We start from the raw sequence: 12,334 nt of genomic DNA, 5'->3' as shown, positions 1-12,334 counted from the left end.
ATAGTAGGATGGCATTTCCTTACAGCCTTGATGTCCATCCTGACCATGAAACCTCTGTGATCAGTGAAACTTGGGGCAGAAGTCTTGACTAAAGGACATGCAATTCACCATTGCATCTTCCCACTAATACAGTGACCTGGGGCGTTCCAGATGGAAGAATTCCTTCAGCCTCAGTCCCTGAGTGAGGAAAACATGGATCAGAGGCTCTAGAGAACAGTCCAACCCAACCCTCTGTGAACATGCAGCAGATGAGTAATAAATCCATGTGTGTTAAGCCACTAAAATTCCTAAGGTTGTTTGTTGTTTGCTGTTAACTAACAAAAAGTAGGTCATAATAGCTGTGATATCACAGATATTAATACTTAGGACAAGGTTAACTGTAAACATAATGTGTAAAGTCATTTTGCTACATAATATTAGGCAAATCAGAGTATTCAGAGCTTCCTGCTCCATTTGTGAAGTGGGTGTGCCGTGACGGGTTACCAGTGACTCAGTTCAGTAGGGCCCTGGGTACACATAGGACAGTGGTAGTTCTCTCTTCCCTTGCTCCAGATCTTGACTTGCCTGCTGGGTAAACCCAAGTGATTCAAACAAATATTATTTTTGTTATATTGTGGAATAAAGATTGGGAAACCCTGATAAATAGGATACAAAAATCACTCAGATGGTGTGGGAGAAGAATGAAAGTTTGGAAATACCGATTAAACAACACATTTGAGGAGAAAGTAAAATGATATTTAGGCCTTCCTATCTATAAATTTTTCCCCCAAAATCAATACATGACTTTTATTGCATCTTTAAAATATCACTGATAAGTCGAATGACTTGATGACATCTTGGTGCTTCTGTAGCTGGACAACTTACATCTTATTCATCAGCCTGCTGAACTGTTTCTTTTTCAGAAAAATAGATACCACCCCCAAAATTTCTGATATCCTTGTTTTTAACTTGTTGTGGCTTGTTGAATCAAAGCAGCTGGATTTGATACAAGTTCAGTACCATTTCCTTCAAGAATTAACTCATCTTTCTGAGTTTGAGATACCGAACAAAAAACACCCTCTTTTTCTTTCCAAGGAGACTGAGTTCTGCATTGATGTGGTTGAAGTCCCTCCGCAGGGTGCCTCTAGGCCCTTCACAATAACTGTGCGTCTCTTCAGAGTGATGTCCACGTTTTCTAGAATATCCACTGTCTGATTGCCGAGAATGGTCTTCATCCTCGCAGTAGATTCAGCAAAAGCTAAATTGATCAAATTTACCAAATAATTGCTAGTTTCTCCCTTACTTGGCTTGTGTACACATTTGCTAATCCATACATTCATCCAGGCAGCCAACCAATCAAAAATTTTTGAATGCCCACTGTGTGTCACGTGTACTGTGCAAAATGGTGAGAATAACAAAATGAACTGTCTCCTCATCCCTCCAGTAACCAACAATTTCATGGGAAAGGAAGAGAATTAATTAAAATCAAATGTAATAAGTGATATTATAAGTGCATTATGTTCTAGGCACTCTCCTGAGTATTTATCTTTATTTAATCCTCAAAGAAACTCAATTGGGTAAATTGTATTGCTTCCACAATATATAGATAGGGATATGTATTCTCAGCTTCAATATTTTTTTGAAAGACCTGCTTCTAAAAACTATTTTAAAAAAGGATTTGAAGCCAGTAGTTTGGAGAAAAATGTGCACATGTATAAAGAGTATCTTTGTTTATACCAATATCAAAGTTTTCCTGCTAAGATGGTGTGTCCCTTGCTTATCACTAGGCTGTACACATAATGTTAGGCTTCAGCCCATTGTTAGGATTCTCTGAGTTTGAGATCGTATTCAGATTCCCTCTCAAATAGTACATTTTTCCATTCAGTAGGTACACACACACAGACACACACACACACACACACACAAGAAATCTGGAAGGAAACAAACTATTCTGATGAAGTACTTTTTCTTATTTATTAATTTATTTTATTAAATTTATTGGGGTAACAATGGTTAATAAAATTATATAGGTTTCAAGTGTACATTTCTATAATACTTTATCTATATATCACATTGTGTGTTCACCAGCTAGAGTCAGTTCTCTTTCCATCACCATATAGTATTTGATCTACTTTTCCCTCTTCTTCCACCTTACCCTCTGGTAACCATAAAACAAACAAACAAAGAAACGAAAACTCATAGACACAGACAACAGTTTAGTGAAGTAGTTTTTCTTTGTTTGATGGCACTGAGTTGAGTAAAGGATATTGAAATGTGAGTTGGTAATTAAAGAGAGTTCAGCCTTGTGTGAAATGTTTTGAAAAGTTAGTCATGTTCATTTGTCTAGTCACCTTTATTTAGGTGCGAAATTTGATGCTACAGTTTTTCAGTCATTTTGCTTCAGAGAATCCTTGACCTAGGCCTGCTTGGCAGCAGCTTTCTTCTGCCTTGCATCATTAATCTAAGTCCTTTATTCTTCATTTGTAAACTGAAAGCAAAGGTTGCAACAGGTTACATGTAAGGTTTTTATGGCTCTAACGTTGTATGATTTCTTGAGCTTTTTTAACCAGTGGGGCTGCTAACTAGTCTTATTCTCATCATGTTTTAGGGGCATGTATACATAGAAACTGGTTTTTTTAAATTAAAATTTGTTGGGGTGACAATGATTGTTAAAGTTACATAGGTTTCAAGTGTACAATTCTGTAATACATCATCTCTATATATCACATTGTGTATTCACCACCCAGAGTCAGTTCTCCTTCCATCACCATATATTTGATCCTTTTTACCCTCATCTACCAACTCCTCCCTCTTTACCCTCTGGTAACCACTGAAATATTTATTGTCTGTGTCTAAGAAACTGAAAATTTTTAAGTTAACTTCAAAATTATATAGGCAATGACAAAATCACAGACAGAATTCTACGTCTCTTTTTCAGAGCTTTCTTTTGTAATGCATTGAGTAATCTCTAATTTGCCAAAGTACTTGGAAGACACTTGGGTTTATTTCTCAGTGTATGATACATTGTTTCAAGTGATTTGAATTAATGGCATCTGGAATGAAATATGGCACTAAATATTTATATTTATTACCAGGTTATTTGCAGTGCTCTATTCTACACTTGTTCCCTAGTCTGGTATCTCTGCGCGCGTGTGTATGTGTCTACAAGCTGAATGACAGAAAAATACAGAATAACAGGTGTCGGTGATTTCCTATCTATCTTCCACTCTAAAGAAATAGAATATCTTAAAACAACATGGCAGCACAGCTACCGTGTTTCCCCGAAAATAAGACCTAGTCAGACAATCAGCTCCAACGTGTCTTATGGAGCAAAAATTGATATAAAAGCCAGTCTTATTTTACTGTAATGTAAGATCGGGTCTTATATTAATTTTTGCTCCAAAAGATGCGTTGGAGCTGGTTGTCCGACTAGGTCTTATTTTCGGGGAAATAGGGTAACTGCATAGTTCTTCCTTAGGTAAATAAATAGTAATGAAAGATAAAGGAGAACGATAGAGCCATAGTGGGTTTTTATGAAAAATTCTAGCGATAGTAAATCAAGATTGAATACATTGCATCTAAATTGTTACATTTCCTAGGAGTAGTTTTATATGAGCACCCAAGAATGACATTTGGTGTGATACACAAAGGTGTCTTAATTGCACAAATATATACTTAAATATTAAATACAGAAATAAAAAATTTAAGGAAGAGGCAGAAGTTCATGACAAGTTCTATAAAGCTTCTCACAATGGCAAACATTTACATTCTAAGCCTTTCTCCTCCATTATAAACAACCTGATTTTCATCGATGAAAGCAGCTGGCAGAGACTGCTGAATCAGTTATTTTATTTTATCAGGCATTGCTAGCAGAGATACCACTTTCATTTTTGCCAGCATTTGTAGTGTAAATGAGGAGCAACCTATCATAAAATAACGCTAAAAAGATCAAAGGAAGCAATCCCTACTACCAAGCTAAAATCATTCTGGGAAAATGTTTTTGATTATGGTTAATAATGTAATCAAGTCAGAAACCCACGTAGATGTTGGAGTTACAGCAAAATTACCACAAATATTACAGAGTACCTAATAGGCAGTAATATGCAAGAAAGTTTTGGACATATAAAAACAAGGGGCTAATAAAATATTTACAAAGAGTTATATCATTTTGATTGGAGTACCGTGTATATTTTCCTCAGAAAGAACAGTGTTGCAACTGAAGGGTTGGAATTGAGGCAAGAAGAGGAAAGCATAAAAGAAGGAAAATCAAAACCAAAAGGGTCATTAAAAAAAAAAAATCTTTGATTTCATTCGTTACAGACCAATTATTTTCTGTCCTCTGTAGAAGGAAAAAAAAACAACAGAACACATTCTTCTTTTTAATAGCAAAATCATTCTAAGACTTTTCTGATTCATTTTATATTTAGCAGATTACAGCTTTAGTCATCAGTAGGAAAGAGCCTCGCAAAGTGACAGACCTGAAATCATGTCCTTTGATTGTAATTGACAGAAAAAGCATTTAAGGTAAAGAAAAAAAATATTTTATTCATCTTTGATTACACTGTGATGTGATTTGGTGACATAATACAGCTGGGAACTGAGGCAAGAAAGGCAATAATTCCTACTTGAGGATTTGACATGATGTAGCCCTTTAGTTGTCTTCCTACTGACGCCTCCAGCTACAATAGTCTCCTTGATAGCGGCTAGACAAATAAATATACAGTGTTAGAATTTAAAAGGCAAACAGCTCTAAAATACCATTTCTTAAGGCAATGTATTTCAGCATTAAATGCTTGACAACTACAAATTTGACTGGACCTAAAATTAAATCTATTCAATTTAAACATTTTACCATACAAAAAATAACCCCATTTAAGCAACACTTTCTTAAAATAATGGAAAATAAATGGTTTATACACAATAGCTCTCTAAAAAGATGCATATTTTTCTTGGGGTGGTATCAGTGACTGAGTGTATATTTCAACCCATTCATATAAATCAGGGTTTTATTTTTGTAATTTATTTGATGGTTCTCTTCACTTCCTTTATCTGACTCATTTATTTTTCAGATAGGATGTTGCCATGTATATCTTAAATATTTAACAAAAGAGGTACATGCAAATATGACAGTAAATAATGTCAGACAGTTGGTAAAGTCACATGTAGAGGATCATATCTATTTCTCTGACAAATATTTACTTCATTAAATAAATTTATATTCTAGGATTTGAAAAAGGATCATGAAGTTTGATTCAATATCTTCATTTCTTTGGTGCCATATTGAAAATAACTTCACAAGTGACTTCCTAATACTCTGATTTTAAAAGATCTGATACTAAATATATGGTGGTGGAAGGAGAACTGACTCTGGGTGGAGAACATACAAGGGGATTTATAGATGATGTAATATAGAATTGTACACCTGAAATCTATGTAACTTTACTAACAATTGTCACCCCAATAAACTTTAATTAAAAAAAATTTAAAAAATTAAAAAAATAAAAGATTTGATACATAAACTAATAACTAATTGTATTTTGTGAGGAAATGAAAAGATAGTAGAAAATATGTAAAAGGAATCTATAAAATAAAATTAATTTGATAAATTTTATGTACAGAGATTTGAAGACTTTATATTTATATTTTAAAGTCACATAAGACCTGTAAGGCTGCTACTAGGCCAGGAAACCTATTGCTTAGCAATATTTTGTAGTGATTAAGAAAAAATCTGAATGTCAGAAATATGTGTGTGTAGCTGTAAGGAGAATTAAATGACTATCCACTAGAAAATGACTTATGATGGAGTTACATTTTCCAAAGGAAGATTATGAATTGTCAGTGCATGATATTTATATATGTAAATCAAGTATTTGAATCTGCAAGTTAATTGTGTCTAGAAATGTCAGACTAATTATAAACTCTTGCTGTATTTACCTGAATGCCCCCAAAGCTGTTTAAAAATAAAAATTTCAATTTATAGAGGTTGTTTTAGTAAGCACAAATGGACTCTATTAACCACACCTTTAAGGATGATGTAGATATCACCTACGCAATACCGGTCAGGCCAGGTCACTCAACCATGAAATACATGTCCTGTGTTCTTCTGGTCCAGTTCAGAGTTATGGATTACCTTGTTGCCAGGTGAGCTCCAAGAGCATATGCCTCATCAGGAGAGTAATTTGAGTTATTATCTAAAATGGCTTATATAAAGTTTAAGACAAGAAATAATTGTAGACATTGCTACACATTCTATTCCTCACCCCCATAGAAATCAACTTATATTTTGACCTGAGCAAATGTTTGATCTTAGCGTCACATAAATAATCTTTGGATCCTTTTTTGTTTGTTTGTTTTGTCAAAAGTCTATTTTGGTCTGTTTTTCAGTATGGGCCATAAGGAACTTTTAAGACATAACCTACATGAATATGATATCTATTCATGTCCAGCATTAGCTAGGTGGTTTTCATCCAATTACATAAAAGAAGAATGCTAGTCATTTTGTTACTGATCATTTATATGTATTAATACTTGCGTATACTTTGTGTGTATTTATGCTTCCTGACACTATGAAAACAAAAGAAGGAGAAATAGTAGTTTACTTTCCTTTTGTAGCCTTGACCAACTTTGTTTTCATTAAGAATGGAAGATTCAAATAAAAGTATTTGAAGATTCAATTTTCTTTTTTTTAAAAATTCATCTAGATTTTTAGTTTTCTATTCTACATGGTTAGTACAATAAATCATTTGACCAAGTGGGCAGCCTCTTTGCAGAAGTTTTTGCAAATAGCATTAGGGGACTTTTTAATACCATGCACTTATACCAAATTTATACTAAGTTCATCATCTAAAAGGCAGTTTTCTATCATGGACCAACAGTTTTGGAAAAACCAAGGCAGCTTAGATTGCTGAACCATTTTAACTGTTTAAAAGAATCTTCATTTTCCAAATTCACTCATGTAAAAATAAAGAGTTTTTATCACAATATTTTATTCAGTATCACTATTTACACATAGCAAAGATAGCGTAGTCTAATCAAAGAAACTAATAAAACTTTATTGAGTTATTTGCATAATTTTCCTTAATTTCTTTAACTAGTGTGGATTAAAAAAAATGTGGAAAAGGAAGAAGAAATTAATCTACTATCATATCTGAAATGCCTGGTTATCTACCTTTATTTAATATTTAAGACACAGAATATAGCCTAATGCTTTTATTATATTGATTTTGCTGTTTACAGATGGGTAGTGTTTTATCTGGAAAATTCCTTCCAAACTAGACTGCACACTTTTCAAAGACTAATTAAAGACTATTTAAAAAATGACTATTTTAAAAATTTTAAAAGACTATTTTAAAAATTTCAAGACTATTTAAAAAATATGTTATATGACAGAGCCAACTATATCAGGAAATTAACCCTTGTATAGATTAATTAACTGTTTTCCAAAGATTTTTATGCTTCTGGGAATTTAAAAGATACATTGCTTTATAATCATTAAATATTGACATTCAGTATTGTTTATTTAAATTTTTTAATTACTCATAAAAAAGTCCTTAGAAATGACTCCTCCTAAATATAAATTGAAAATATATTGTATTAGTAGTAGTAAGCTAAAATCTATTGAATAGAAAAAATTCTGATGAGATTTTAATTTTAAATAACTGGATTGGAAGTAAGAAAGAAAATCACCTTAACTGTAATCATTTAAATTTGGTGTATTTGATTTCGTAAGACCTGTCCACATAGACTGAAATGGCATGATTCTCAGAAATGCCAAGCCCTCATGAGCATAGAGGCATTATTTGCTTCACTAAGTATTTTGTTCTATTTACTTTGATGCAATTACATGTAGACTTTGCCAAAGAAACAATAAAATAACTTTTTGAAAAATTGGATTCTCACATTGAAACCTAGATTATACTTTTAAACAAATCAGAATCTATTATATTACTGTTGTCAATAGTTTGCCACTTTAAATAATGATTTAAACATATATGATATACTAAATATATGAAATGATCTCTAAGCTGTCCTTATGATCAAATTTCAGGAAAAAAAATAAAGTGCAGAATGAAAATATTTTGAACTAATGAAAAAATCATGATTTCAAATACTTTGCCACAGGTGTGCTGCTGAATATGATATTAAATATAGTTTGAAAAACTTGAAAAAGTAGAAGAACATAGTACTTGAAAAAGTAGAAGAACATGAGCATAGAAAATAGCAAAATTAGTTATCACTTTGGACCAGTTAATATGGAGATATGTTTCAATGTGGAGAATGATATTGCTGTTTTTCTCAGATATATTCAACTGTATTGTGCTATTTTCTTTCTAAAATATATGTGATACTACACAAGCTCACTGATAAACTCAATTGTCAGTGACATTTTGACACAAAAGGCAATTTGTTCCACCTCTAGATCACTATATCATCTTATATTAATGTAATACTGATAATTAATAGTTGTGTCCAAAAGTGATATACTAGTGTCTGTGTAGTGTATGTTTATAAATTGTCATTAAATTTACTATGCCAGTAGTGTATTTTTAGAACACATTAAAAATACATTCTTGAAAATTAAAAAATAAAAGTTGTGGCTATAAAAATAACATCCTTAAAATTAACATTTGAATGATAAGCAATTTGGGGGATAATTATAGTTCACATTCTATATTCAGTGCATTTTGATATATGGATAATTACTCCTAGTAATATCCTTTAGTTGGATTTTTGTAACAACAATAACAATTTATTGCAAAATTAATTCCTTGGCACAATTTAACATTTAGTGATGTGAAGTCAAAGTGAATTGATTTTACTGCAGACCACTTGTGCTCTAGAGTTTCCTATGTTCAAATACTAATTGGTTATTATAGGTCACTTTAGAACTTAGTTTAAAAATAGATTGTCACAAGGTGCATTTAGTAGAAATAGTTTGATATTTTCAGTTCATGGGGTTTTATTTAAATAAAAAAAATGGTAAAGTAATGCAATCATCTTTGGTTATAAAAGTGATGGATGAATTGAAAACATTTTTGAATCAGGTCAATAGTACTGATGATTAGTACATTGTTAATCAAGTTCTTCAGATTGCTATCAAATGCTTTAGCTCTTTTGCTCAGGCTGGTGAGAGGATCATGAATATTAAATAGATTCAAATAGATGTGCTCTCATGTAATATGGAGTACCGCAAATGAAAGGACTAAATGAGGGCAGACTGTAACTCTATGTGCTGATATATCTCTTAAATAAAGAGGAATGCCTAATCAATTTCTTTTCTCACATATAGCAACCAAAGAGAATATCTTCCTTCCTTCCTTGCTTTCCTTTTCTTTTTCTTTTTTGGTAATATCTTAATCACATTGACAAGCCAGTGAACATCGTGCATAAAAATAATTGTTTTAAAGAAAAGGTTTACATAATATTTAATAAGGTGTGGTTGCTAATAATTAGAATTTAAAAGAGGACACTGATAAAAGATAAAGAGATAATGCATTTATTTTAAATTGGAATATGTTTTAAAGGCAAACAATGGAGACTATGCTGAGAAATGTCTTCTTGAAAAAGATATGATAATACAGTACTTCATCTTTTCATTTAGCAACAATCTTACATTTTCTAAATCCATGCGATTAGAAATATGATACTACATGTTAGAAAGGTGTTGATTTCACTGATTATTAAAAGCAAAATTTTGTTCTCTAAACCAAAATGGAAGTAAAAGATTTTCCATTTACATCTCTATATGTTTAATTTAGATTTTGGATTTTTTTCAGTATGAATATATAAGTTTATAAGGAATTATTATATATATGTATAATTAAAACACTAAAGTAATGGTATGACATAGTTTTAGAATTTAAATGGACATAGTTTATTGTTGAAATTGATTATAGATATATAAATATATTCAGCTAATAGAAACATTCTACTTGGAAAGAGTAACTTATTACCTGTAAAATTTACCAACCCAGCATAGAATAATTTATTGTGTTAGCTAATTATCTATTTAGAAAGAGAATTACTGGATTTATGATAGAGTGAGATTTTAGGAGAATCTAAGGGAAAAATGTCTTTTGGGGTGAGAGGAATCTGACAGTGATGAGCTTTTCAGGAAGATCCAGGCTTCATGAGAGTGTCTGGATGACCCTGAATAGTTCAAGGATGAGCAGAGTGTACAGCGTATATAAGTTTATATTTGAAAATGGACGCAATGAAATGGGGGAAATGGGGTGGTTTAGTGAGGTAAGTGTTTCAAATTTTCCTGGGTCCAGTCTTTTGAGTAAAAGCCAGCTGTTAATACATCCATACCCATATACATATGTCTTCATAGTCATGAAAAGCTATGGAATAAATCAGTATTGAGAATATACATATTTCAAGTTTTCATTAGTAGCCCAAATAAAGTAGGAAAATGGTTGATTATCTCTTAAAGTTTCAGAGTATTAATAGAATCATAGAGTGGCAGAATTCTATTAAGTCACAATAGAATTTGGGAAGCCATTTTGTCCAAATAAGTCATTTTCTTCACTTGAGAACAGTGAGACTCTGATCAAAGGCATCCTGCTCAAGTTAATTAATGGTAGGGGCAATGTTAGGATTACGTTATTCTGATTTGTAATCCAATCTAAGCTTTTCCCTTAATATTTAACTATCATAGCTTTAGAACAAATCTAGAAGTTGAAAATATACAAATATATAATAATTACAAACTACTGTACATGGTCTGAGAAAAACTGGATTACATGAAAAAATATAACAGAAGGACTAATTCTATAAGGGTAGTGTTCCATGATTAGAAAATGCCTCACTAAGCAAGTGGCATTTAATTCAAAGCTGGAAGATGCAATATAAGGTCAGCAGATGAAGAATGAAGAAAAAGAATGTCCCAGTGCATGGGAATAAATGTTGAAGGATCTAATAGTTGTTGCACTTTTGAGAAACAAAAAAGAGGTCAGAATATACTGAGCAAGGGTTGAAAATTGGTAAGAAATAAAAGATTTGGAATTCGGTTCTACGTGCATTGGAAGGCTGTTGAAAGGTTTTGAATCAGACTTCTTAAATGTTGTGATATATTTTTTCAAAGTTTATAATCACTGTTGAAGAAAAAATGAATTGGAAGGCCATAAACATGCAGAAAGCAAAATCATTTAGCAAGGCTTTCCAGTCCTCCAAATAAGAAATGCTTGTAAGCATTTGGACTACTAAGTTGGTGCCAGGGAAAATGGAGGGAAATGAATGGAATTGAAATATATATTAAAAGTCAAAGCAACATATCTTGGTAATTAGTTGTGATGGGTTAGGAAAGATACTAAGGAAAAGGGAAACGTCCGTATATCCTAGATGGTGCTAGCTTCGACAGCACAGACGAGGTCCGACAATTACATTAGCGAACTTGTTGCAATGAGGTAGCTAAACTTTTTTGATATTAGAGAGATTATTCATTATGAATTTGTACCAACTGGACAGACAGTTAACCAAGTTTACTGTTTGGAAGTGCTGAAAAGGATGCGTGAAAAACGTAGACGACCTGAACTTTTCGTCAATTCATGGCTCTTGCATCACGACAATGCACCAGCGCACACGGCACTGTCCGTGAGGGAGTTTTTAGTGTTTACTGGCTAAAAACTCCCTCACGGACACCCTCCCTACTCACCTGATCTGGCCCCCAACAACTTCTTTCTTTATCCGAAGATAAAGGAAATATTGAAAGGAAGACAATTTGATGACATTCAGGACATCAAGGGTAATACGACGACAGCTCTGATGGCCATTCCAGTAAGAGTTCCAAAATTGCTTTGAAGGGTGGATTGGGCCCTGGCATCAGTGCATAGCTTCCCAAGGGGAGTGATTTGAAGGTGACATTAGTGATATTCAGCAATGAGTTATATAGCACTTTTTCTAGGATGAGTTCACGAACTTAATTGTCAGATCCAGTATACTAAAATTGGAATGATACAGAGAAGATTAGTATGGTCCCTGAGCAAGGATGACACAGTAAATTCGTGAAGCATTCTATATTTTTACATTGTAAAGATTTTGTAGGGTGTCAGATGGACACTTGTCTTTCAGGGAGACTGTCTCATGGACTGTGTAGATGCCTGACCACTGCAGTGTACACCTGAAGCTGAAGCTGAGTAATATTAAATGTCAAATATATAGATATACGGTCACGGGATGTGGAGTACAGTATAGGGAATAGAGTCAATGGAATTGTAACAGCTACATATGATGTCAGAGGGGTAGTAGATTGAGGGAGGGGGATTATCACTTTGTGAGGGGTATAAATGTCTAACTATTACATTGTTTTGTACACCTGAAACTAATGAAAGAAAATATTTCCTAGATTTCTGGC

At 32.8% G+C, this 12,334-nt stretch overlaps 1 non-coding gene across 1 annotated transcript; it reads left to right on the top strand.

Moving 5' to 3' along the window:
• The first annotated feature begins 11,899 nt into the window (after positions 1–11,899).
• Positions 11,900–12,004, top strand: LOC117014825 (U6 spliceosomal RNA). The gene has a single exon (XR_004421619.1). It is a non-coding gene; the product is annotated as a U6 spliceosomal RNA (small nuclear RNA).
• The last annotated feature ends 330 nt before the right edge of the window (positions 12,005–12,334 follow it).

Source organism: Rhinolophus ferrumequinum, chromosome 2 (assembly GCF_004115265.2).
Source record: "Rhinolophus ferrumequinum isolate MPI-CBG mRhiFer1 chromosome 2, mRhiFer1_v1.p, whole genome shotgun sequence".
Classification (NCBI taxonomy): Eukaryota; Metazoa; Chordata; class Mammalia; order Chiroptera; family Rhinolophidae; genus Rhinolophus; species Rhinolophus ferrumequinum.
Note: the sequence above shows the minus strand (reverse complement) of the source record. Positions and strands in the feature narration are given on the sequence as shown.